This window comes from Falco naumanni, chromosome 3, assembly GCF_017639655.2.
Source record: "Falco naumanni isolate bFalNau1 chromosome 3, bFalNau1.pat, whole genome shotgun sequence".
NCBI lineage: Eukaryota > Metazoa > Chordata > Aves > Falconiformes > Falconidae > Falco > Falco naumanni.
Window position 1 is genome coordinate 120,727,480 of NC_054056.1, and position 27,476 is coordinate 120,754,955.

The following is a 27,476-nucleotide window of genomic DNA, read 5'->3' on the forward strand; positions in this document are numbered from 1 at the left end:
AGGGGTTTCCCCCGGGGCCGCTCGGGGGGCAGCCTGCCCCCTGCACCCCCCCCCGCCGCGGGCGGCCGCAGCCCCGACGCGCACAGCCCCGCTCAGTGGCTTAGAGGGGGCGGGGCGGGGTGGGGGGTGCCCCGGTACCGCCCGCCCCGGTACCGCCCGCCCCGGTACCGCCCGCCCCGGTACCGCCCGCCCCGGTACCGCCCGCCCCGGTACCGCCCGCCCCGGTACCGCCCTGCCCGGCTCCGAGGAGGAGCCGGCGGGAGCCCCCGGCGCCGTCCACGTGGCTGGGGGCGCGCTATATGAGCGGGCAGGAAGCCCTGCCGGGGAGGGAAGGGGAGGGACGGGGCGCCTGGAGAGGCTCCGTGGGCAGCGCCGCCACACAGCGAGGCAGCAGCAGCAGCCAGCGGCAGCAGCGATCGCCCTTCCCCGGCCATGGGGCTCGCCGGCCCGCCGGCCCCCCGCGTCCCGCCGTGAGTACCGCGCCCCCCCCCCCCCCCCCCCCGCCGCCCTCCTCCCCGCTTACCTGCGAGCTCTCCCGCTCCCTCCCGCTGCAAAAGGCGCGGCGGGAGCCTCCCCCTCCCTTCCAGCTCCTCGTTCGTCTCTGAAGTTGTTATTTTTCTAATTAGTCTTGTTTAGAAGCTGGGGGCGGCCCCGGCGGACCTGGCAGCATCCTCCGGCGGATGCCCCGACAGTCTGGCCCGGGGCGGCTTCGCCCCACGCAGCCGGGATTTCCCCGGCGGGGGCGGGCGGCGGAGAGGAGGCTGCGGGTGCCGAGGCGGCTCCGGGGCCAGGCGCACCTCCGGGCGCTGCCCCTGCCGCCTCCCGCTCGGGGGGACCCCCTCGGGCTGCCCCCGGCATCCCCCAGACCTGCCGGCAGGGCCGCTCGGCTACAGGGTGGGCAGCAGCCCGGGGGTCCAGCCTGGCGGAGTCCCGCACCCTGGTGGTTTTTCATTTTTATTTTTATTACCCTCCCACCCCCGGGTAGGCTGTGCGGCGAGAGGGGAGAGCCGGTGTTACTCCGTTAGAAGAGGGGAAAAAAGGCAAACGGCTGCCTTCGGTATCCGCTCACACCTATCTGCTTGCACAATTAATTTCCAGTGGAGTATAAATGACTCATCTGAGGTCAGCAGTTTGGTTGTTAGGTGTGTTTTTATTGCACTTGATATATTCGTCTTCATAGGAAACATACATCCGAGGTCCTTCCTGTAATTGTATTTAGTCTGGCGTAAATGAAAACAAACCCTTAAAAACATGCCTTGATGCCTATCTTTTCCTCTGAAACACACGAGATTTTTGAACTCTTCTTTGTAATGGTTGGGCTTGTATGTATCCAATACATTGAAATAGCTCGTTCATGTAATTGTAAGCCTGAATTATATATTTGCCTGCTGGGCACACATGTTAAAGGAAAAACCTCCCTAATTATGGATCTTTCAGAGAGATTGGAAGGGTGACAAAGCCCTTGTAATCTTTTGGGTCAATTTTCATAAGCTCCAAAAGCTCCCTTTGAAAAGGAAATTAAATTTCAGTGTGGAAAAGGGACAGGAAATTCAAGGATATAAGAAAAGAAACTTCCTATTGTAGTTTGAGCCTGTCCTCAGGACTTCATTTAAGTTGAAGTGCGGAGTTGCCTTTAACCGGAGTCTTCCTGCCTCTTGGCCCTTGGGAAGACGCTCAATTAGCAGCACACTCCTCCTGTATATTATTTAGGGGCTCTAGCTGGAGGAGCGGCTCTGTGTGAAGCATCTGCTTGGAAATACTTGGATTGCTGTGCCCGTCAGCGTCCCGCGACACCCATGCGGGCCAGTGCCTTCTGCAGCTGCTGTGTTCACCCCTCCTCAATTTTTCCAGCCTGCCCCGGGGCTGGCGGGGCTTTGCCCCCCGGAATGCCTTGGGAGAGCTGCTCCCAGGGTGGAAGCTGCACTTGAGGCCCTTTCTGGGTGTATCTGAGAATTTGACAGTTTTTCATCTGTTTGAACACATATTCGGGTGGGGATTGGGATGGGGGTGGGGGTAGGAGGGAAAGGTTGGATGTGAATAAAAAAGCTGGCTTTGTGTATTAGTTAAAGGCACTCGTTTTTCTTTGATTATCTTGGAAATAACAAAACCCCACCGCAGGTCCATGGTGAACTCTGTTTCACTCTGTTCCTCTGCCAGTTTCTCACTTCATTTACTCAATTTTTGTGCTGCTGTAGGGTAACGTTGCAGCAGCAGCAGCAGGTTTAAACCCTGTACCTCAACAAAGTCCTGGTCTATGGTCTTTAAAGCTACCGCTGGATTTTTAAAGTACACTTCTGCCTAAGATAAGTTTATTTTACCTTTCTGCTAGTAGCATGTGAGAGCATAGTCTCTGAATGAGAGAAAGATAAAAATCCAATTTGTTATTTTTTGGCTTGCTCACCTGGTGCGCAGCCTGATCGTGCAGTGGAGACAGCAAGTTGCCCTGTTTCTACAAATTTTTCACACATCCCAGCCAGAAAGGAACTTGTGGCCTTGTTTGCAGTTTTTCTCCCAAACTTGACAATATTAATAACGGTGATGGCATCTCAGTTGTGGAAGGTAGCTTTTAAAACTAAACATAATTTGATATAAGACTTTGTATCTGCTAATCGATTTGCTTTTCCGTTTATGTAAATGGAGCAATTTGAGGGGAAATTGGGGACGTACAGAAGGCAGTTCCATCTTCTAGGTTATAACAACATCTTTTATGCCAAGTGCATTGCAAATGCTGCTGTTAAATACATATTACGACTTTCATTTATTAGGAGCTTTTTAGAAGTATTTTCAAAAGCATGGTGAAGCAGAAATGTGCTTTTAAAAGCAAAGGGAGTAAGAGCAAGTCCAGCTCCACAGCGTTTCTAGTTCAGTTAATCCCACCACTTGGTGGAGCTTTTCATGGCACTGGCTGAGGGAACTGAACAACGATATATTTTTTGTCTTGTTTCAATGCTGTCAGACACTACAAGTAGAGTTTCTTTAACTTTTTTTTCTTATACCAGGCTTAATTAATTTTCTATATCTTCTATGTATTCTATACTTTGCTGAAGTAGGCATAGGGTTATTGGTGCTTTATCTGAAACAGCACTCCCCTGTAGCTAGATGGACTTGAACTGGTGAAGGAGATAAAATTTCTTCCTGTCCTTGTCTTTCCCTTGCAGACCACTTTTTTCTTTTTCTTCCCCCGCCCTGCCCCCCCTCCGCCCCAAAGGCAATGTGATGCTGGCATAGAACATGTCTGTAGTCTGGGCACATCCGGAAGCTATTTGATTTCACCTAGGAACGTTTAAGTGGAAGAATTATTTTTAATAGCCAGCCTCTCTTCCAAGATACTCTGATGAAACCTTTCAGTGCTAGCCAGCTTAGCTTTGTACTAATAACTTTGATATAAATATCACTATAGAATATTTGCCAAACAGCCTGTGTACAGTCAGGCTTGCAAGAGGAAGAGAAGCAACTGCATTTTTAACTAATCTGAGATTACTGATATAGGTTAAAACATGACTGTAAATTCCACTGAATAAAGCAAAGTGTGGCAGGGGTTCCTTTTCCCCTCTCAGGTATGTAGTCCTGCCTAACTGCATCAAAGCCTGTCTGTCAAGTTTATGCTATGCCTAAGAATTGCTAAGTGAAAATCCGTGTTATGTCAGAGGTATGCAAGTTAAAAATAACTTAAGGGCTATCTGTCAGCTTACAACTCGGAGTGGAATTACAACAGCGAGAAAGCTCCTCATCCCATACAGATGTGTTTTCTGAGCACTGCAACTAATGCAAGAGTTGCAGACTGGCAAATTGCTTTTGTAAATGTTGATATTACTCTTAATTGCTGTATTGCCTGTGTCTGCAGACAGGCGGAGGCTTTGGCCAGCCTAGGAATGTGGTAGTTCCCATCTGCCTCTTGAGTTCTGGCAGGTATGGTGCACCTGGTCCCACTGGTGAGATGGATAAATGCCTTCGTGGCCCATCCAGAGCATGTCTGCATCCCCCTCTGGGCTAGCATGGTGTTTGAAGGTTCATTCAGCTCATCGCCCAGTAGGTATCTGCTCTGTATCGCCCAACAGGTACCTGCTCCAGGGAGCTGTGAGTCACGCACCAGGCTTCAGGCGTCTTTGCTTCTTGGCCATAGTCACTTAGTGCCATTTGAATTGCTCTGAACTATCTGTCCTGGCCTGCTGGAGCTGTTCCAGAAAGATGTGACTCTTCGATGGTTTGTGTCATATTTGAGACCTCAGGAAGGTGGCTTTGATGTCCAGTGCATCTCCAGTAACATCTGAAACGTGTTTGGCAACTGATTTGATCCTGTGGGAGCTGGATTTGGTTTCTGGGCATTAACCTTCAAGTTATGAAATAGATGTTCAATGTAAGTGGCCTCTATTTAGGAATTAAGTTTGCCAGAGAAGAGTTGTCTCCTACCTCACATCACTTCTTGTTCTGGTGAGGGCTCTGGCCCACCCTAGCACTCATTAACAGCAATCACAGAAGAATTACCATCACCCTCCTGGTGACGTTTCCCACTCTTACCCCGGCCTCCTCTTTCCACTGGTGCCGAGTGTCCCATGCTCTATTTTGTAAGTAGCAAACTCAAGTCACTTTGTGGAAAATGGCCTATAAGGCTTTGAAAAGCCCCTGTAAGTTGGGCTGCGCAACACCCACAGCTGTGAAATGGCTGTGGATTGTGGCAGATGGGGGGGTCTGGGGTAACAGGGAGCTCTTTTAAAAATAAAACTCCCAATAACACTGGTAGAAGCTTGCTTTGAAGCATGAGTTAAGATTAGGGATGTCATCAGTTGTAAAGGCTGTAGCAATTGTTAAAGTGCAATTCTGGGAGGGGAAGGAGGGTAGGAAGCAATTCATTCCTGGCTCTGCTGTGCTTTGAAGTGCTCTTGATTAAGTTGCTTCATCTGGACTGCCGTGTGCATCCTTCCTCCGGGAGAAGACGACTTGTGTCCTGCATATGAGACACCAAAGCCTTTGGGCAGAGAAGGGGTGTACAATTTCAGGAAAGCTGTAAACCTCATAAAACCACAGCTGTTTCTGTCGGACAATGGCGAGGTATCACGGAGTGCAAAAGAGGCACAGCGTAAATGGTTGTGCCCTGTGTCTGTGTTGCTTGCTCTGAGGACATCATCCCCATAGAGCCTTTGGGTTTTGTACTAGCTTTTCCATTTCTTTGGAAGTCCTTTCTCCCAGCAGGAGTTTCTGATGCAGGCTCAGCCCTCTGTAGCTTTCTGCCCCAAAGGGTTTCAGTGAAGGAGGACTGAGTGGCTGTGGTCGGAGCCCCAGGGTCCAAATATGACCTTCCCCCCCTTGCTGGTGCCTGACACGGGACTGCTGCTGGCATGGAGGTGACCACGCATACTCTGGGAATGCCCAAACCCTGAGCCTGATCAGTCCTTGTTTGAGCCTTTGGAAGATCATTCTGCAGAGCAAAAACTGGCACAGTGAAGCTGAGGTACTAAATTGATGCAGTTTTAAAATGTCTCTGGACTAGATAATTGCTGCTGACATTTTCCAAGGATCGGTGGACTTCTTAATTTCTCTTTTTTTTTTTTTTTTTGGCTGTGGTACACCAACACAAAACAAAGGTTGTTCCTTTTAAAGGACACTACAATATTTCTGGAGGCTGGATCTTCAATCAATGACTTAATCTTACTTATCTGAAATGCTGTGTGTGCTGACACATCACAGTGCTGTACCAGCTCGACAAAGAAATCTAATTCTATCAAATCTGCCAGCTCAGTTAATATGACCCTGCTGGGGAAGCATAAGGCATCACTTCCATTTTTTTTTTTTTTTTTGTTAGGTAGGAACTGGGTTCCCTATCTCCAGCTGAAATCCAGTGTACCTACATGTGGACAGATTTGGATATATTTTATTTTTTTTATTAAGGTACCTGCTTACACCCTGGCACGCAAAACTGTAGATTAAATCAGAAGATATCGTCTGAATATTTGGGTTGAAACATACCAGTTTGAGTCCTACAAGCAGTCCTTTGGAATTAATCTTGAAGCAGAGACCTGTGTTACTTCATCCTGAGACTTCTACAAAGTCATATGTAAAGAATATGATATATGGCTACCTGCGACTTGAATAGGAGCTGACCTTACAATATTTGTCTCTTTTATGACATCGTACAGTGCATACGAAGCTTTCAGGGTGTGATAAGGGCATCCATGCATAGATCTTAAATTCCTTCAGTCTGATGGGATATAGCGATGCCTTTTACATGACCTGCCCTTGGGTAGGTATACAGGCTGCAGCCTGCATTAGTGCAAGACTTTAGCGGCTAACACTATTGCTTCATGCATCTAATGCTTTCTCTTACTAGAGCTTGATTTAAATCAGTTTGTGCAGATGATCTGACTTAGATTTTCCAGTGACAAAACTCAGAAAAATATTGGTTTACATTGAGTCAAAGCAAGCCTCAAATAAACAAAGGCAGGTCAAGATAACTATGGTTTTGATCAAGTGAAACATTCTTGCTTTTTACTTTACTTAATCTTAATTCCAGGTCCATTTCAAATTCTCAGGTAGTCAAAGTCAATCATTTCGAAAGGGCCAAGAAGAAAGATTGCCTTCAGAAATGTCAGAATGATTCCTCTGAATTTGATGTGACCTGCAGCGACACAGTGCTGGCCAATGGCAATCCTGATATTACACCGGAATTTGGTTTTTGTTTCTTGCTTCTTTGAAACTATTTTTGCATAAATGCAAAATGACTTAAAAGTCGTTATTCTTCAGAAGGTTCACCCAGCTTTTCAAGGGCAATTCTGTGCATTTCAAGTAAAGAAAGGATCTCTCCTGCTTCTTGGTCTAGCGCTTATTGGAAGAACTAGGAATCTTCTTGATCTCTCTCTTTTCATCCCCCACTCTCACATCCTCTGCTTTTCCCCTTCAGTTAAAATTTGTTCTTGTTGAGAAGTGATGACTGTACGATCAGGTCTCCTGTGGCTTCACTGCATCTTACAAACAGATCTGCTGCTCTTCTCAAACAGCTGGCTTAATTCTAGCCTAAAAATTCACCCTGAAATGTAAAAATTAACTTTTGCTTGCCCTGTATCCCTTCAACAAAAGTTCAGCATCAAACTTCAAATGTTAATGCTGAGGGCTACCTAATATCTTGAGGCGATCGAGCAATAGCAGTGGTGGAAACACAAAGCAGGTAGATCCTAAGTTTGCAGACAGGACATGGAGGCACATACTGTTCGGCAGCTGAGAATGCCATAACCTTTGCAATGAAGTTATGCAAGTTATGATGAAGTTACCTCTCATGATCTGGAGATTGTGCTGTAATGGCAACACAGAAAGGCAAGGAAAAATTGCATTGGTCTTTCTAAAAGGTCAGTAGTTAAGCAGACTCTTGCAAAAACTTCTCTTGTCTAGGAAGGCAATATTCAAATGTAAACTGGCTCTTATAAAATATCACATGGAAATCAAAGTCCTCTTTTATGGCACTAAGAGGAGGAAAACAGTTTGGAAGGGTAGAGTGGAGATGCTTTATAAATTTGGCGAAGGGCAGCTCCTTTCTTTTGGGCTGCCAGAAATGCCTAGGGTGTGGCTTACCCACCTAATGGGGACTCTAATGGATCCATGGGGAGGAGGTGCAGCTGTGGGGCCAGAGGATGCAGCTTTGCTTCAGGATCTCACTGTCAGGTGAAAAACTTCCCTCTGCTGACATTATTCTGATGGCTGCAGCATGACGATGTGAGGTGCTCATAGAAATACAAACTGTGTGTGAGACACTGAGAGTTTCTTCAGAGCTTCAGGATGAGTTTTCCAAGTTGCATCTTCATTTCTGACCTTCCTGAGTAGACACCAAAATGTCCTTCAGTCCTGCTGTTCTGGTACCCTTCTGTGGGTTTTGTCCCTCCTTTGCATGTGTTTTTCCTCTCATTAGTCTGTTTCCACAGCTGCTCCTGGGTAGAGAACAGACTATTTCCACAGCTCCCACCACCCCCATTCCTCTGCTGTGCTTCATCATCTGTGTGCCAAGGTTGGAGTGAACCAAGGCATCGGGAGAGCTGGTGATATGCAAACTTTACATCTGAGGACAAGCACGGTGGTGGTGGGAGGACAGACTTGTGGCTAAGAACCTGCGGTGGTCTTGGAGGGCTAAGCCCCCTCCCATCTCAGCTCCTCTGCTCCAGTCTCACCAGCTGTAAACGGCAGCGTTTCAGTTTCCTGGAGGTTGAATTCAGCCTGGAAAATGCATAGAGACTCCAGTAAAGGTATATAAACATTATCCTTTTGATCAACAGCTTGATTTTTGAATTGGGACTCTAACAGGAAATCTTCAACCACGTGAACAGAAGAGCTTTAGAGATGGGATGCTGGCTTTAGCAATCTACTGTCTGCCACTCCGTCGAGTAGTGCAGTCATCAGAGATGTGCAAAAGCACTGCCAATGTGACAAAAATCGCCTAAACTTCTTCTTTGTCTACTACAACGAGGTTATCACCATAGTGCTGATAGATCATGCAGTTTGGTCCTTTTTCCATGTGGCTGTTGGTGTGCTGCTTTTGCTTGCCTGGTTCCTGAGACCTTATAGAGGAATGTAAAGTGTCATTGACTCACTGTGGCTGTCAGAGCAGATTTTCTGTGAATATCGCAAAAATATGCAAAAATAGATATGCAGAATTAAAAACTGCTTCAGACCAGAAATGATAGAGCAAAAGCCTGTATCATGGCAGCAGAATGTGTGAAACGGCAGCAGCTACCCAGCTCTGTGATAAAACTGGGAATGATGGAGCGTCGCCATCCTGCCATCTCAAATGGCCACTGCATTAGCCTGCTGGGGCAGCAAGATGTATGTGCAGTCTGGGAGACAACCTAATAAAGAAAACGCATTAAAAAGCATACTGATTACAGAAAAGCTTTGCTCTAGACCACCAGGTTGGGTTTGACAGGACCTGTTTAACTATACGCATAGTTGTGCGCAATATTCGGGTGTTTCTTGGCCACTTTTGAGAAACTGGAAATGTTTCATTCACCTGTACAATACTTGAGGATGTTGGAGAACTGTGATGCATATTCCAGACTAAGGAAAAATGGAGTGACTTAGGTCACTTACAAGTGGGAATTTCACGCAAATTACAGGAAATAACTGAGACACCTACTTCTATTTTTCCCAATGGTCCTTTAAAATCATGGAAATTTTCAGAAAAAAAACCACTATATGTATGTATATATATAGGTCCTTGAACAGTTGCTGTGATTTCACAGAATCATAGAATGGTTTGGGTTGGAAAAGGGACCTTAAAGACCATCTAGTCCCACCCCCCTGCCATGGGCAGGGACACCTTCCACCAGACCAGGTTGCTCCCAGCCCCGTCCAGCCTGGCCTTGAGCCCTGCCAGGGATGGGGCACCCACAGCTGCTCTGGGCAGCCTGGAACAGTGTCTTACCACCTTCACAGTAAATAATTTCTTGCTAATATCTAATCTAAATCTACCTTCTTTCAGTTTAAAACCATTTCCTTGTCCTATCACTACAGGCCTTATTAAAAAGTCTGTCCCCATCTTTCTTATAAGACCTCTTTAAGTACTGAAAGGCAATATGGTCTCCCCAGAGCCTTCTATTCTCCAGGCTGAACAACCCCAACTCTCTCGGCCTAGGAGAGGTGCTCCAGCCCTCTGATCATCTTTGTGGCCCTCCTGTGGACTCATTCCCACAGATTAATTTCCTTTTTATGCTGGGGGCTCCAGAGCTGAATGCAGTGCTCCAGGTGGGGTCTCATGAGAGCAGAAGAGAGGGGGAGAATCGCCTCCCTTCTTCTGATGCAGCCTAGGATACAGTTGGCTTTCTGGGCTGCACATACACATTGCCAGGTCATGTTGAGCTTCTCGTCAACCAACACCTCCAAGTCCTTCTGCTTAGGGCTGCTCTCAATCCCTTCTCTGTGCAGCCTGTTTGGGATTCTGCTTGAGATTGCCCTGACCAAGGTGTGGTACTTTGCACTTGGCCTTGTTGAACTTCTTCACGTGGGTTCCACCTCTCAGACCTGTCAAAGTTCCTCTGGATGGCATCATTTCCTTCCAGGGTGTCAACTGCACCATAAAGCTTGGTGTCCTCTGTGAACTTGCAGAGGGTGCACTCGATCCCGTGTTGCCAACACTGATGTTAAACAGCACCAGTCCCAACAGCAGCCCCTGAGCAGTGCCCCTCAGCACCGGTCTCCACTTGGACATCAAGCTGTTGACTGCAACTCCTTGAGTGTGACCATATAGCCAATTCCTCATCCACCGAGTGGTCAGTCTGTCAAATCCATGCCTCTCCAGTTTAGAGCCAAGGCTGTCACTTGAGGCAGTGCCAAATGCGTCGCACAACTCCAGGCAGATGCTGCCAGTTGCCCTTCCCTCACCCCTCAGCGCCGTAATCCTGTTGTAGAAGGCCATCGGATTTGTTAGGTGTGGTTTGACATAAGGCTCACAATTCATACAGTTAAATTACACCAAAAAGATTTGGGTGTAAATGCCCAGTTAAGACACCGATTTTGTGTTCTACCTGGGCTTCTCCAAAAGCACTGTAACGCTGCTGCGTAAAACGGCCAATGCTTCAAACAGAAATAAGCCTCAAGCAGCTGTGTAAGTGGTTGTAAGGCCAAAGAGCAAGGAGGCAGGAGATGGATGCTGGCTGTTGAAAAATGTTGAAAAACACAAGGTGATACAGTAACTGCTGAAGTGGCTACAACGTTTGGGAGTTGTAATGAAACAGAAGAGTTTAGATTAAGTTGCCTCCCTGCAAGGCGGGACTCTCGTGTCAATACTAACTTGAGTGTAAGCGTTGGCAGAAGATGTTGCTGTGTAATTGCAATTAATTTGGGGATTTTTTACAGTAGGGGAAAAACTGGAGGTTTGGATGGAGAAGAATTGATAGGTTAGAGTGAGCATCCCTGCTTATTCAGAGGGGGCTGTCTCTGTTTCACAGAGCATGAGGGAAGGGGCTGTTTGTTTCTCCCTCTGCTGCATTCTGACCCACTGCTGGCGTAGGAGAGGGGCTCAGTTGTTGTACTTCATTTCTGCTGGTTTAAAAGGAGGACACATTTTCTTTACCTGTAAAAGCTCTGGATAAAGAATGCTGGATAAAGCTAAAATTTTACCAGATTAAGCCAGAAGCGCTCAGCTCGGTTGCTGCCTCTATTGTTTCTTGGAGAAGAGCTTTCCCCACCCCAGTTTAGACAGTAGCCCTTTTCCCCTGTGACTTAAACTACCCAAGTCCTGTCTGTGGGGACTGTCACCACAGTAACTGACAAATAATCCGAAGATATCCTCCCCATTTAAAGTTATTCTTTTTGAGAAAGGTCAGTCGTGCTATGGGAACAAGTCTGGCCAAGAGTTAGATGTTAGCGCAGCAGAAAGCGATCCTTAGATCCTCCTCAGGCAAGCTGTCGGGGACCCACACATCCAACTTCTCTTTTGTGCGCGTGTGAATTCTTAAAGAAGCTTTGCTGAAGAAGTCATTTCCCTGCTTTATTTTACCACATAGGAACTTAGAGGCTCTTTGTATTTTATGGAAAACAAACAAACAAACAAACAACCCAGCACAGCTTCATTTTGGAAAATGGTATTTCGTCAAGGTGTAACACTCCTCTGAGGTTGTTCTCAGAGCTGCTAACCATACTTTTCAGTTTGGAAAATAATGAGTCTGCCTGTTGTCTGCCAGTAAAAATTGTACGCTTTCACTGTCTTGCTTGGAAATTTACTGGCTGTGACGCACAGATGCAGAAGATATTGGGGTGCGTCCTCAGTGAGGAGCTTCTCATGGAACGGACTGGAGGTAGAACAAGAAGACCCCAAGGCAACCTGCTGCACTTCCTACGGGACTTTCAGGCTTGCTTGGCAGAGGTGCACACACTGAGGGTGGGATTACTAGGGTGGTGCGTAACCTTTCCCACTCTTGGAAGAACTTGACTGACTTTGCAAGATAGCTTTTCCACTGGGTGAAACTGGGTGCCACTGAAACAGATGCCGCCTGCTCCTGCACTGCTGGCATCCTCCTCACTCAAATAGTGAAATGTGGCATTCTGCCATCGTGCCTGAGGGTCAAGCTGAGGGTAAAACCAGGCAATACTTGCTCATTTTGAAGAGGATCTCCTTCACAGTCCCTCACCTCTACAAAGGGAGCTGTTTCAAATTTGTCAAAGCCTGAGTGCCTTTTTTACTTTTGTATCTAATCAGGTTTCATTTGATAAGTGTAGCTTGTAGAGATGGAAATTCTGTTATTAGGGCACTGACACTTTTCTGAATATTAAAAGCCTTCTTGCTTTTATAGCTGTCAAAATCAATCTTTCAGCTCTCCCCTTCCAGCTGCCATGCTCTCTTGGGAGCTGATTGCTGCTCCTGAGTAGGTATGTGGCAGCCTCACTTCAGCTGGCACGAACACTGTTGACTTTCAAGCACGTTAAGGTGTTTCCATATCTCAGACCAAGTGCTGTGTTTTCTATTTAATCCTGTACTCCATCAGTAACAAATGCTGCACGACGGTATCACCTTTCTCCGAAAGAGAATAGAGTTGTGCGCAGTAACCTTGAGTATAGACTTATCATATCTAATGAGCTCATTAGGGCTTCATCTGCTCATTACCTGGAGACTGTTGAAGGCAAGACCAAAATATCTTACAGAGACAGAGTGGGTAGCATGCTTCCTTTTGAGTCAGCACAGGGATGTTGCTCAGCATGTGTGTGTGAATTGATTGCTGAAGGTGTCATCTGCTTAATGAGACTTACAAAGCTTGTGACTTCCCATAATCTTTAAAGCACTTGTACGAACCGGCTTGTCAGTGGTAGTTTCCTTACCCAAAGCCAACAGGACTCTTCACTCTGGATCTCAGAGTACTTAGAGCCATCAGTCATTACTGCCCAAGGGTGCAGCTGAAGGTAAAGAAAGTTTTCTTTCTTACCAAGTTACCCTCCGCTTCTCAAAGGACATAGGTGTGGCAACCCCATTTATAGCTCCTATTGAATTTCAACGTCCTGTCCAAATTCACTGGGCTGTGAGATTGTCCCAAGACTTGTTTTCTTCCTCAAAGGCCATGAGGTAAGGGATCGTGGTCAACAGTACATGGTAAAACATTTCAAAGCTGATGGGTGTTCTCTAAGGCATGCAGCAGGAACCTGCACAGTGACTTGAGTGCGGGGAGAGTTAAATTTTTTTATTTTTTTCAGGAGGTGCGAACAAAGCAACACAACTGGCATCTAGAATTAAAGGTGGCTTTCAGTCTGCTTGGTAGGGTGTTTTGGGAGACATAAATGATACAAACATCATGACAGAGAGACTGAACTACTCCACATCAATGAGAGTAGTATTTATGCAGGCTTATGCTATCCTTCTCAGTGGGTAGCTTCCTGGTTCCCCATCACTTTTGAAATTTGTATCTTAATCTAAATAGGATGGAGACTTACACCTTAGCCTCTTTCACTAGGATTCTCTACATGCACACTCACTGTGGTATGTGAACAGGGATGTACCACAAGCACGATGAATGGCAGAAGTTATATCTTTTTGATATAGTTGTACAGTGATGCACAGTTTCATCAAGGTGGTGACTTGGCTTTTGATCTTATCTAAAAATAAGCAAGGTACTCGCTGCCGTGTTTGACTTTTTGCTGCCTGACCTTTCAAAGGAGATGGTGGCAGGGGAAGGACACAAATGACTTTCAGATGATGTTGCATTTGTTCATAACAATGCTGGAATTCTTGTTAAGATGCTTCCTAAGGATGTTACATGCATCTGGCAAAAGCTCTGTTTATGTTTTCCTTTGATATAAACCCAGAACCAGATGCTGCAAATCAAAGTAATGAAATGTGCTAGTTACTTGTAAAAGATGGTTATTGTGGTTCATTTCATGGTTCGGGGGTCAGGAGGGCTCTTTATACACAACTTTGCTCTGCCTGTGTAATTTGAAGTTTTTGGGGGTTTATTGTTTGGTTTTTTAAATTTTTTAATTGCAAGGCCTATTTAATAACTCTGTAGGCAAAACTCTTTTGCAATGACAAATGTCTTCTGTTGGGTGTTATCAGCAGCACTTGCTTTGCTCCTCAGCTCAGAGTGCTTTAGATAGAATGGGAGAGGGGCAGGCTGAAGGAGAACTGCTTTGTACTTAGCAGAATTAGAATAAGCCCAGCAAGCACATGGTTTGTGCTTAATTCCAAAAGCCTGAATCTGATCTTGCTCCTATAATCTCTAAAGGGATTATTCCTGATTTACATCATGCTGAATGAAATCAGAATCTGGCCCAGAAAGCCTATTTGTACTTCAGACATTGTCTCGAGGCAGCTGACCTGCAAATATGAACAAGCAGCTTGGCTTCCCGCAAGTTAATTGTTTAAATTTGTCAAGCTAAGTGGACTATAGGTTGTTTAGCAGGGTTTATTTTAAACTAAAGACTCTTTATCCAGGAAACCGTATTGCAAAATCTCAGGCTAGAATCCGTTTACCTCTATTGGACTAATAAGAGATGGTAATCAGAGAACCCTCTTTGGTACAACACCGTACTCTGTATTTGCATAGTACCTTTAGTCTGGGGATATTAAATAACTTCTTCATTGCAATTCTGGAAGTTATTCAGCCAGACAAGTCTCTTTAATGACTTACAGTGTCTCTAGTTGCTAGCCATGAAGTAAAAATAAGCTAGTACACTAGGTCTCTGGTCATGAATGGCATGAAGAGGTCTGCAACCTAGAATGGGGTGAAGCTGTTAACTGAAAAAATTGGCTTTCTGGAATAAAGGCTATGGAATACTTATCTGCTGTGAAGGAAACTGATCTTTGTTTTAGTACAAGTTCAGTTGGTGTTTGCTGAGACAAGTACCAAAGAAGGCAAACATATGGTTTTGGGGTGGGCAAGCAAAGGTTGTCTTTAGATCATCATGGCAAACTCCTTTACAGCCCCAAACTGATACACTTTTTGTTTACATTTTGATTGTCTACATGCTCATTTTAAAAGCTGTGTTTATTGTTGTTGTCTGTACTGTGATAAAAGAAAAGCTGAATACACCTTTTCATAGGGCTGCTCTAAAGGAAACTGTAACGTTATTATACACCCATGCATATTCTTAAATGAACAAGTCACATTTGTCATTGCTGCAAAAGACAGTTCTGGTGTAGTGACACACTTGCACAGTGTTTGAATTACCTGAATGCAGCCGTATGTCAGGGAGCGAGATGGGTGGCCTCACATGATGGCCTGCCTTATTCTCTTTGAAAATTTTATTCTTGAATTCTGTCATCAGCTTTGATTTCCCAGTAACTGCCTCTTTGCCATGACTATTTGAGATGCTCCAAGCTTTAAACTACAGTAGTGCTATATAGCAATCAGGGTTGTTAATATTTATAAATGCTAAAAGCGGGGGGGGGGACGTGAGTGACTGAATCAAATGTTTTAATTGCTTTTTTGGGGAAGAGATGGTAAATGGCTGGCTCAGCAGACTAGCAAGGTGTATTCTCAAAGGGAAATGACAAGGCGCATACAACAAATGATGAACATACGAGGGAGGTTATTTAGATGACTGTGGAGGGTCCTGTATTTCTGGACCATAGGATACCTACAGCCCGTAATTCACCCAGTGTAGTGAAAAAACACTGAATTCTGGGACACTTGTCAAAAAGGAAGATTTTGCTCACACTGGTTCAGTTATCTCATACAAACATCTGCTCCTGCCACCTTTTCCTGGCTGAAAGTATAGCTATGACATTAAATATATTGAATGAAATTTGAGATGCACAGCTGCTTGAATGGAGAATACCTTTAATTTTCTTTACAATGAGTAAGGAAGTCTGCTGCTTCATCGAAGGCATACTTTAGCTTTATTGCTAGTTGCTCCAAGTTGTTAGCCATGACTAATGTAGGCCCTGCCTGTCTATCAGCAGAGGCTGGAGGAGCGAATGACTGTATTCCTGGAGAACAGACTTCATTGATTTAAACTGAAATAGCTGGAGAGTGATGCTCTGAGGAGTTTGCATTAAAACCAAAAAACCCAGTTGGCTTTGTGTCTATAGTTTGTATAAAGAAGCCAGAAAACTGTGTAGCGAGCTCTCTGTATTTTTCTGTTTTCCACAAAAATACATCATCATCATCATCTTCGCAGGTCTTCACCTCTCTACTTTTCCATATTCACCTGACATAAACCAGCAGTAGAGCCACCTAAGTAAATGTGCAATTTAGTGGGGGTATGAAATATCCTGGTTAACCCTGTACCACTCAGCAAAGCTCTCCCCTCCTGCAGCAATACGTGCATCAACCTGGGTTCGCTTCAGCAAAAAGGAGTGATGCTGGAGCTTCCTTTGCAGCTTTTGCCGTTTGATTGAATCAAACTGCTCTAAAAATTCTCTCCATCTGTATCCCCAGTGTAGGGCGAGCGTATTTTTTCCCCTATTCATCTCTGCTCTCATCTGGTCCCACTAAGGCGATTGCCACAGCAGATGTAGAGGTAGAGAAATGTCCAAATACACCACATGCCAAATATAAACTATCCTGCCTTACGGAACTGGTTAATGCTGTTTAGCTGACATTTCTGTTATGCAGGAAAAAAGCTGCATATTATTGGCCAAGCACTTCATAATCTTCTGGTATTTCTAAAATGGATGCCAGCACTTGGAAATATTGAGTAATTTTTAATTGAAGGGATATGATCAGTAGGTGATTAGTTTATGAAGTGCCTTGAATGTATGTTGTGTTGTAGAGACAAGCCATCTGGAGCAAGCCTGTGGTTTAGCTTCTGTAATGAGTACCCACGGACTGCAATGCCAGAATGACCAGCTTTATTACGTCAATGAAGATCTTGAGTAATTCAGTTCATTTTCACAGACCTAAATGAACTAAAACGGCAACACAATTTGGCCCAAACTTTTAGTTTAATGCTCTTAATTATTATACCAGGATCATCAATGCATTTTCTGGTATCCTTAATATAACCAGCCACTGCAAATCAAACTATTGCCTTCCTTCCTATGCAGCTTTTACCAAATTTGCCAGGTTTTTACCCCATTCTGCCTGGATGAGCAGTGTTGTTTCCTTACGTGTTTCTTGTATTTGCTGCTCCTCTAATCTGCAGGCATAGTCCTTTGCCTCTGACCTTGTGGGTAGGCTGGCAGGATCAAAGAATCAGAATCATAGAATGGTCTGCCATAGAAGGGATGTTTAAAGGTCCATAGAATGGTCTGCGATAGAAGGGACCTTTAAAGGTCATCTGGTCCAAGCCCCCTGCAGTTAGCAGGGACATCTTCAACTAGATCAGCTTGCTCAAAGCCCCATCCAGCCTGATCCTGAATGTTTTAAGAGGTGGGGAATCTATCACCTCTCTGGGCAACCTGTTGAAGTAATACTGTCTCACTACTGGGAGTTACTGGGCAGAAGAGTCACATCATAAATCTGTCTCGGTTACAAAGCCCATAGCTTGCATTGCTGCAGGGTACCTGGGTGGTACTTTCACTGGGTACCTGCAGCAGTGGTGTCTGTGTTGCCAGTCTTGTAGCTGCTGGAATTAATTACTCTAAAATGAAGATTGATTTGCAGTATCAGACCAAAATTAATCCTCCCTCTTCCTGAAATTATCATTACACAGTCTTCTTGCTGAAGTCCAATCCATCATGGTGATGTACAGTGTTAAAACTTGAATCCAAAGTGCTGCCTTGTATCCGGTGTATCGAGGGATGTAGGCAGGAGTGAGGGTGGCTCAAGGAAGTGACTAAAAGTGGCTGAAAGATTAAAAAAAAATCCTTGAGAATGCTTTGATCTGAAGTTGAATATCTGCGCTTTTAGGAGGGCACAGTCTCTGCATGTTACTAGATGTATTCTATTTGATGTGCTAAGATCAAGGTGTCCCAGCCTTTAACTGCTCATCTGGGCATCTTATCTATATTTTCCCTCTTAATTTTTCCCTTGTGCTTAAGAATTGTTTTTCCCTCTTGTTCTGGGAAACATTCTTATGCAAAGCCAAATCTCCTGCAACTCAAGCAAGCTGTTTGTAGTACAACAAGAGCAAAGAGGAGCAGGAGTTTTGGCTTTGCATAAAACCACATCACCTATTTTCTTTTCATCCCCCCCCCCGACCCCCCTTCTCCAAACTTGTTAAAAAACGAGTGGTACTTCAATGAAGCATTTCATGGAGGGGGGAAAAAAATGGCAACTGCTATGTCCTGTAGATTGTTCCCAGAGCCCTGTCAGAAAGATTATTTACAGATTAAAACCCTTACTGTTTCCTGTGTCATTGCAAAGCAAATAACGAGCAGGACTTGAAAAACTAGTATCTCCCAGTTTGGAGTACCAGTCCCTCTCAGAACATCAAGCAACTGTGCCAGCACTTTTTCATGGTACCAGATGACTAAATTTCATAGCAGATTCTCCCCCGATTTAATGCTGCTAATGACTTGTATGTGAACAAGACAAAATGGAAGCAGAAGTTTAAAATCTCAGCTTTCGTATTTGAACTTAAACAAGTCTGTACAGGAAGAGTCTGTTGGGAAGGGAAGCATCAATTTAAAATTGCCAAGTTTTTCAGGTTTTATTGTGATTTCCCCAAAGCCATGCAATCCACGGCAGACCCAGAAATAAATTGCAGGAATCAGGTTCTTGCTGTAAGCACGGACAGACAGCACGCTCTGAACGCTGGCACGTGAAGAGCAAGCTAGCAGTATGTCTCTTGCAGCAATAGGCGAGTCACTTGGGTAATTCTTTTTTAAACAGCAGAATTGGATTCATGCTTTGAGCAGCCTCACACAGTCAGAGAGGAATAAACTTCTGGTTAAAACCTTGTGTTTCATGTCATTACCTTCTTCTTCCTTCTTCCCCTGCAGTAACAATGTGTCAGTCGATAACAATGGGAAGGGGAGCTGTGCTACATGGAGGAATAATAAAAGCTAGCAAGGTCTACATTGCGAAGTCCCAAACTACAACAAGAAAAATGGGAGTACCTCTCTTGCCTTCTGATATACAAGAAAGAAAAATAGAGGCAGGTTTAGATGAAGCATTTGGGCAAGCTGAGCACAGATTGTCCCTACACAAGGTACCTCTTGGAGCAGGTGAGGAGAGAGAGAGAGATACACAACTATCTATCAACCCATCCGTCCGTGATCAGGGGAAAACACTCCTGGCTGACTGAAATCTGTATTTTTGAAATGTCCAGAACATGTCTGTAACACATCCTTCTGATAGAAGTCTGAATCACCAGCCTCCAACTGCACTTTCCAACAACAGCTGGTAACACTTGTCCCCTCTACCTGCAGCACTGCTATAGCCACTACTTTGAAAAGATGGCTTTCAGTGACAATACTGATCTGAGATTATTCTTAACTAGTGTATAATCACAGGCCGAGCACTGGTCACTTAGAGTTTCAGGGAAACAAGATAACATTTATCTTTGTTCCAACAAAAGTCCATGATACGATCTGTGATTCCAGCCTTTGAAAGGGTCCTCTTCATAGAGATTAGGTAAACAGAGAGACTGCTCATTTTTATCATGAGCAAAAGGGGATAGACTTTGTATAGAACAGTGCATTGAAGGCAGGATTTCATTTCCATCCCTGCTGTAGAAGAGCTGGGAACTCTACTTCGGTGTGGTTTTGCCAGCTATAAACCATAGCTGATACTTTGCACCTCCTTCACATCTTGTCTAGTTTTAATTAATATTTCTTCTCTCCTTTTCTAAAATGTGCTGTCACACTAAACATTTTTGGAACGCAGCTGGATGGGTCTGCACAGTATACTGGAGTACTGGCATTCCTTGGGCATCTGCCCTTGGAGAGCTGAAATGCAGATGGCTTATTCCATGGGGACGTCACAGATGCTCTAAGTAATGAAGACTTACATGAAACCTTTGAATGTTTGGTATAAGGAGACTCTGGTAGGATAAATAACATTATGGGCTCTTTTTTCTCCCTCTTTAAGCATTCTCCGTGTCCCATGTTGTACAAATATGGTTGATGAGATGTTAAAATGTGCCAAAGTAATACTCCTAGAGTACTGGTTTGGATGGGGAAAGGGTAGTTTGATGCTTACTTGATCCTAAATATACTTATAAAATAAAGGTATCTTCCTTTTGCTGGACAGGTAGTTTATGATACCTGAGCTCTCAGTATATAAGAATCTTAACTGAATGGTTTTGGTTTTGTAAGCTACAACCTCGTAACCCTTACTATACTAGACGAGAAGATTGAATGTGCCTCATTTTCTGTGAGGCTGCCCAGAGCAGCTGTGGATGCCCCATCCCTGGCAGTGCTTAAGGCCGGGCTGGACGGGGCTGGGAGCAACCTGGGCTGGTGGGGGGTGTCCCTGCCCATGGCAGGGGGGTGGAACTAGATGATCATCAGGGCCCCTTCCAACCCAAACCATTCTGTGATTCTGTGATTAATAGCTCTTGATAGGTAGTAGACATGGTTGCAAATGACGGGATGTGGTTGGCAGTGTGTTGAGAGTAGGTGTCCCTCAGCAGGATCTGGTGGCCTTGCTTGTCAAAGAGGTGTAATATCCTTGCAGTGGGTATCGAAGTGGGATTCTGCTGGCTGCCTGCCTGTAAAAGCAGAGGTGAAATCCAGCCATGATGACCCTTGAGAGGTGAAGGGTGCATGGGTATGGGAATGAATCAGTTCAGATGCACATTAGTGCCCCACAGACCACATTTTGGAGGGCTGCCAGGCACAGAGTAGCTGCAAAGTTGTCAGCCTTTCAAACAGAAAACTTTGGTGGGTGGAGGAATTACTGCTGCCCAGGCAACTCTGTAGTCTCAGGTGCTGTACGGACTGCAACTACTCTGGTACCTACTCAGAGATGTTATACTCTCATGCTTCACTTGACATGCAGTGATGGAGAGTGGAGGGAGACGCTACTACAACAGTTGTATTTTCTTCTCTAGCAAGATGAAATGTGAAACAGTGTTACTTCTGTCTCCTCTTGGTCACAGCACTAGGAAGGCAGATGGAGATGTGGCAATTGTACCTGTGCTGGGGAGGGTGGGTTCAGGTTTGCAGGGCTTCCCGGTGGTGGTCACTCCAGTACATTTTGTTCCGAGGCACATCTGTATTCTTCACTTCTGTGGCTTTTCAGGCAAGGAAGCGCTGAGAGTGCTGCTGACCTTCTGGGTGTCCTGGGCTGGTGGTGAGGGCAAAAAGGCTAAGGGAAAGCCATCAGAGTCAGTGCTCAGAGCAGCCAAGAAAACAGTTAGGAAAAAAGCCTGGCTTTTGGGGTTCATTTCTTTAGGAAGTACACTGCGAAGCAAAACCACGTGGGATGGCTAAGATATGAAAAAAAAAACCATGCTGGTGTTTGGCGACAAGCCCTGCCTGTCAGTGCTGGGGGTAGGGCTTGGTTTCTACATCTCTCTCCAGGACTCGCATACGTGTGGCTCTCATAGGCAAGACTCCCACTCCCTCTGTCCCCTCTCGCTGCTGCTGGCTGCCAGAGCAGAATTGATACTGGGAATAACATGCTGCTGCAACTCCATAATTAAAAAATGACCTCGTAAAGGGGAGTATGTTCTCCAGCATTGCCAAGGGAATCGGAGCTTCATTTTCTTCTAAGAGTACTCCAGTTTCTTTTAATTGGAAGAAAACTGTTCCCCTTGTGAAATGAAAGGGAATACATGGAGGACAGGCATGGGGAGGCGGGAGTGTTTTTCTGTGCTGGGAATTTGCTTAGGGTGCAGGAGATCACTGTGGGATGCATCCAGCCCAGTGCAAGCATCTACAAGGCATGCACTGCTGTCGGAGCTGGTTATCTACTCTCCCTTGTATAGGCTGGTAAGCGAAATAGGTACTTTAGCATGTGATAAGTCTCATTTTAGAAAAAGCATTGGAAAAAATAGGCTCTGGAGGTTGGACTTCATCCTTGTTGACAATTAAAGAAGCCCTGATGACTTTCTCAGGTCTTGAGGTGTAATGTTAGATCAGATGGGTCCTGTCCCAGCATGGCTAGGAGTGAGATCCCATTAACCTCCGGGGAGGTTACCTTTACTAGGGATGCAAGTGCCGGAGAGCAGAGGCTGGGACGTCTAAACCAAGGCAGCTAATACTGGCTTTGTGATTTTTCTTCTGCTGTGGAGAGTTGAAACCCTAAGGCTGTGTCCATCAGGTAAAGCTGGTGGGAGGCTTTCAGAGGCCAAATACTACTGAGTTGTCTGCATCCTACTGAGTGTAAGTGAGAGCTGTTCCCATGTGCTTCTTTTATAGCATTAAAAATAATATTTGTTTCATTTGTTTCTATTGAAAAAACATGCAGCACATAAGTGTTGTCCATTGTAGATGAGTGTGAAAGAAATTAAGAAACTTATTTACGGTCCAAAATTGACAGGATCTGTGCCTCTTTCTGTAGGAAGGAAAAAAATATTACTGGTCTGATTGACTCAGAGCTGCCCTGCAGACCCCTGGACCCAGGTTCTTTTTCATAAAAGCTGACTACATATAAACAAAGAGTCAAAACCCAAATAATCAACCATTCTAAGATGCACGGCTTAGCTGAAAACTAACCCAGCTGGTGTCTTCCCTTTGCATATACCCCCTGTACCTTCTCGTAGATGAGAGGTCCAGACTGACCTGATCCCAGGCACCTGCACGTGCAGTAAGTGGATCCCTTTTGCAAAGTGTCTGTTTTCCACATGAGAAAACAACTTCCTCAAGTATTCGGTACTTGGCCTTGTCCCTCTTGAAAGGACGCTGTGAGCCCTCTGCCACAGGGCAAACGTTAGAATTTTTTTTTTTTTTTTCTGAAATAAAAGAATAGCAACATTTAAGTTCCAGTGAGGCATTGCTGCTTTGTCAAAGTCTAGTTGACCCTGAAACGCCACTGTGCTACAGTTTTGAGTAAGCCAGAAAAGCAGGATTTCTGGTACGCCAGATGTTGTATCTTGTGCTCTGAGCTGTGTGGCTGTCTCCAAAAGGCTGAGCAGGAAGTGGCTTTTGCTGTCTTAAAGAGCCTTTCACGACTTTCTGGTGGTCTTTTGAAGCACCAATTGATGGCAATAACCTGGGGGTTGGAGTTTCTCCTGCACAAACGTCTAATCAGTTGTCATTTCTGTGGCAATTTCCCCTTGTCCACACTGTTTAGATGCTTCTGTCAGATGTAGGAAAGGATTCATGAGTTCTTTTTTTTCAGTAGGATAGCTGTGCTGTGTATGCAAGACACAGCTGATACTATAACACATTTGCCTTTAATTTGATAGCCCATTGCTCTTACATGTGTCCACTGTCATTGCAAAAAAAAGTGCTTTTGTTGGTTTTTCCCAGGAAGGCATGAGGGCACACAGAAGTGAAATTTCTTTAGTACAGAAACTTAATTGCTTTCCTCTGCTAATAACTAAATAAGTAAAAGAATAAAGCTAAAAATATCGGTCATTCTCTAGAGAAGTAAAAGGACTACTGCCTTGCAAATGCCACTGTGGGATGTGAAAATATGATTCTTGTTCAGAAGATTTTGGATTGTAATTCTGCGTCGCACCTCTGCTGCTCGGTGCACCGCTCTGTGTCTCTCTGTGTGTTCAACTCATAATGTTTTGGGTGTTTGTGACTAGTTGGACGGCTATAGCCTTAGATGTGATCTAAAATCCTCTGAGACAGTGACATACTTGGAGGCAAGGAAAGATGTTGCTAAAGAGCACATGATGTAACTGGAAAGACTGACCACAGAAAGCCCAATTGTCTGTTAGAGGCACTATTTTCTTAATTACCCAATTTTGGACATTTACGGAACTATGTAAAAAAACCTAAACAAATAGCTACTAAGTTGCGGACAGTTCTTTTGAGGTCTAAAATGACTTTCAAAATACAGATGCTTCCAGAAAAGCAAACCAACCAACATTTACTGTATGCCATTTTAGCAGGCTGGGTTGTTTTGTTGTTTGGTTTGTTTGGTTGGTTTTTTTAATTTTAATTTTGATAGCTTTTAAATCAAATATTGCCTTTCAGGTTACTGTGAATGCTGAGTCTACTTCACAGTGATGCTTTGCTTGTTTGCAAGGTTTGTGCTGAACCACTCATGAATGTCTGGTGTCGTACAGTCCCCCAAATTGCTATCTGCCTGCGTGCAGCTTTGCATTGGGGTGGCTCTCTGGTGCTCTGGCTGCTGCTGTTTCTCAATGCCAGACCTCAGGGAGTGACAACCTCTCAGCACAAAGCTGCTGCCCTGTAGTTCTGCTTTTGCATTGTCATATTCCACATTTTCTTAACCTTTTTTTCTTCCCTTTTGACTGGCTGCTGCTGGCCATGCTGAACCTGTGTTCCTGATACGTATCTTTCACTACCCTGAAATGTCATGCACAGGAAGCATCTGGCTGTTCCCCTGCTGCACGGGGCATTCTTTCAGTGGATTATCTCGGTTACATTCTGCTTCGTTCTGGCACAAAGCCCTGAAAAAGTCATTTGACTAACTCAAGCTCTCTGCAGATACAGATCACCCATCTCTTGCTGCTTTTGAGCCGCAAGTGATTCCTGCTGTGTCCACTTGCTCGGAGCTGTCTGTCTTGGTGACGTGGGCATTTGTCAGGTTTGCTTTTCCCCCTTGTCATAGCTTTATCATTCATATCCCCTAGAAAAGGAACCACAGGTTGCTACGAGAAGGTGAATCAAGAAATGCTCAACTTCAGAAGGTGAAGTATGGGATGGGATTTTTTTTTAATATCTACTGTAAGTATTCATGGGGGGTGTGTGGCTCTCAAGGCTCTGCATTTGCAGGTTTTCCACTGAGAGAAAAGGGAAGTTAGCTTTGGGTTTGCAGGTGTGAGATAGAACAAGCATCTGTGGCTTCCTTCCTATTTTACACTGCTGTTTTGGTTTGGGGTTTTTTTTCTCCATTTGATGCAATTGCTCTGCACAGGCTTGGCAGGTGCTGGGCACTCTGCACTTTTTTTTGTTGAGTCAACAATAAATCCAGCCAGAGGACAACAGCTTGATGGTCTATAGTAATCATCTAGCCAAACTCCTGCTAAAATATCCTAATTCCTCCAACCTGTGTAGCTCCTGGGTTTGCCTCCTTTCATCCCAAATGAGACATTTGTGTGTGTGTGGTGGGCTGTTGGAGGGTCCTTGTTATGTGTTCAGGGCCAGGTTGGACGGGGTTTTGATCAACCTGGTCTAGTGGAATGTGTCCCTGCCCATGGCAGGTGGGTTGGAACTAGGTGATCTGTAAGGTCCCTTCCAACCCAAACTGTTCTGGAATTCTATGATTCTATGCCATGAGTAGGGCAGGTGATGTTGGTGCAGCAAGAAGTGGCTGGGACCCCTGGGATTCCCACATCCCTGGTAAAGTGCCTATCTAACGTGGCCCCTTCAGGAAAACCAGGAGAACCTTCAACTGGAATGTAGTACCTTTTCCCAGGGTGAAAAATAATCTAATCAGCTCCAGACAAATGGGTTTCACTTCCACATTTGAGTTGCAGGTTTTACGCTTGTGGATTATTGCTGTGTTGATAAGATTAATGATGTTGTCATGGTTATTGTAATGGTGTTTCACCAAAACACCTCCTTTTCAGGTTGGGTTGAAATGTGGGAATGTCTCACTTCGCGTTTTGAATTGTTTTCTAATTTTCCTATTAGCAGGAGAGCTTTGAGGTGTGATTCCCAGTGCTAAGACCAGAAGGTCTATTCAAAGAATTCAAATCTTCATGATTTCTGAGGCCCAGCCGGAGTGTATTTAATGGTTGGGACTGCTGATGTGCGCCAAACCCCTCACAGTACGCCTCCAAGGAACAAAAGCCTGAGAGAGACATACTCATTCTTTACTCTGTACACTCATACATTATAAAGCTTAATGCTTGCTTGAAGCCTGGGTGATAGGGACTCCATTAATGCTGTGTTTGGCTCTTAATCATTATGATAATTTATTATCTATCATCTCTAAAAGGTAGATTAAGTCCAAGCATGACAAAACCTCCTACTGGGTTGCTGCTGAGATCTTCCCAATAAAACCAGTGTTGGGTTTATTTTTTTTTTTTTTTTTTAAGCAAAGCTCTTATTTACCTATTACCAAACCATGCAATTACTTAAGGACATTATTTTTCTGTTCAGTGATTAAATAACCTCGAAGTCGTATCGGCGAGGTCACCTGGATACCCGCAAATGAGGTCTCCTAGCTTAGCAGAGTTTACTAATTACTGCTGATGTGGTGCCCTGTAAGCAGCAATCATTAGCAAGATGCTGTTTGGCTGCTGGCAGTTTCCAGCCCGGATGCGCAGCACGCTGGTGGCTGTGCTGTTCTCAGCATCGCAGAAATTCTGAAGTGATAACCCTGCCATCAGCACGGGTGAGCATAAGCAGAGCGGACGTTCTGACGGAGGCCAGGCAGTGCTGTTTAGTTCACGGCACGGTCTTTTCAAACTGCAAGAATTTTATTTTCCCATTTGGGGCCCCTAGGCTTGACTTTCAAAATGAGAACCATATTCTCCGCTTTTTGGTCCAGCAGAAAACCAGCTTGTTTTTTCCTGCTGAAGCTCTCCTAGTGCTGCAAAGGTGTAACAAAGAAATCTGGTTCTGGCTCAAGCCTGAAATTTAATTTTTTGCATTTGCCAGATCGGCTCTTTTGGTCACAGGCTGTGGCTCTACCGGGAAGATGCCACTGTATTAGCACGTGCTGCCAAATGCAGATCTGCTCCTCGTGTGCGGCTGCTCTTGCTGCCTACAACTGTTTCAACTCCCTTTGTGTGAGATGTCTGTCTTCCAAGTGAGTAAACCACAGATGTGACTTCCCGCATGATTACCAACTTTTATGGAAAGCTTATGGCTCCCTGCGAGGGCTCCTCCTCCGCTCCCACTGTGCTGCTGCTTTTCTGAAGGCAAATTGGACAGACCTATTCCTATCTGACTGAAGCAACTGAGTTACTTAAACAGATTCACCTGACTTAGGCTTATCAATTTCCTTAACGAGGTATCCTCTGCAACTTCTGCTTGGCTTTCCGCCATCCTTCTCATTAAAAAAGTTATTCTGGAATCTCTTTCTTCCAGATGGAGTCATTGCCAGCTAGTTGGCTGGGTATATGCCTGACCCTTAGCCCCTAATAATGCTTTAATTTTCATTTTTAAATCTAGCAAAAGCACCGAGAAATTACCTTGCTTATAAACGTATCATTTGGAGAGCATTTTAACTCTACCCGAGGAGCAGCAGTGGAGAGGGTGCTTCTTACCTCTGGCTCCATGGAAATAATCTTGCAGAAAAGACTTTCAAGATTAAGATGCTGCTTCTTGCAGCCTGGGTGAGATGCCTTCTCATGATCACCTCTTAAAATGACAACAGTGACAGATTCCGCCCAGGCTGGATTATAACCACCTCCCACTGCAACTTCTTTATGAAGTCAAACTTTCAGGATCAAACAGTGGGTGTCTGTGAAGGGCTTACCCAAAGTGTAGGGAAAAAATCATTACAGATGCATAGAGAAACTGGTGGGTTTCTCTGGGATGAATATGCACCAAAAACGGCTGAATTAATCCAGATTTACTGGGATAGAACTGCGCTTTGCCCTGGAGCATCTCTCCATGGCCCTGTCTTTCTTGATGCTGATGTCCATCT

The 27,476-nt window shown here is 45.0% G+C and overlaps 1 protein-coding gene across 1 annotated transcript in view; it reads left to right on the forward strand.

The window, feature by feature from the left end:
• The first annotated feature begins 253 nt into the window (after positions 1-253).
• ST3GAL1 (ST3 beta-galactoside alpha-2,3-sialyltransferase 1) overlaps positions 254-27,476 on the forward strand; it is an 80,679-nt gene continuing 53,456 nt past the window's right edge. Inside the window, exon 1 of the mRNA XM_040586045.1 lies at positions 254-470. The gene's annotated coding sequence lies outside the window, so the exon portion shown is untranslated. The remainder of the gene's footprint in view (positions 471-27,476) is intronic.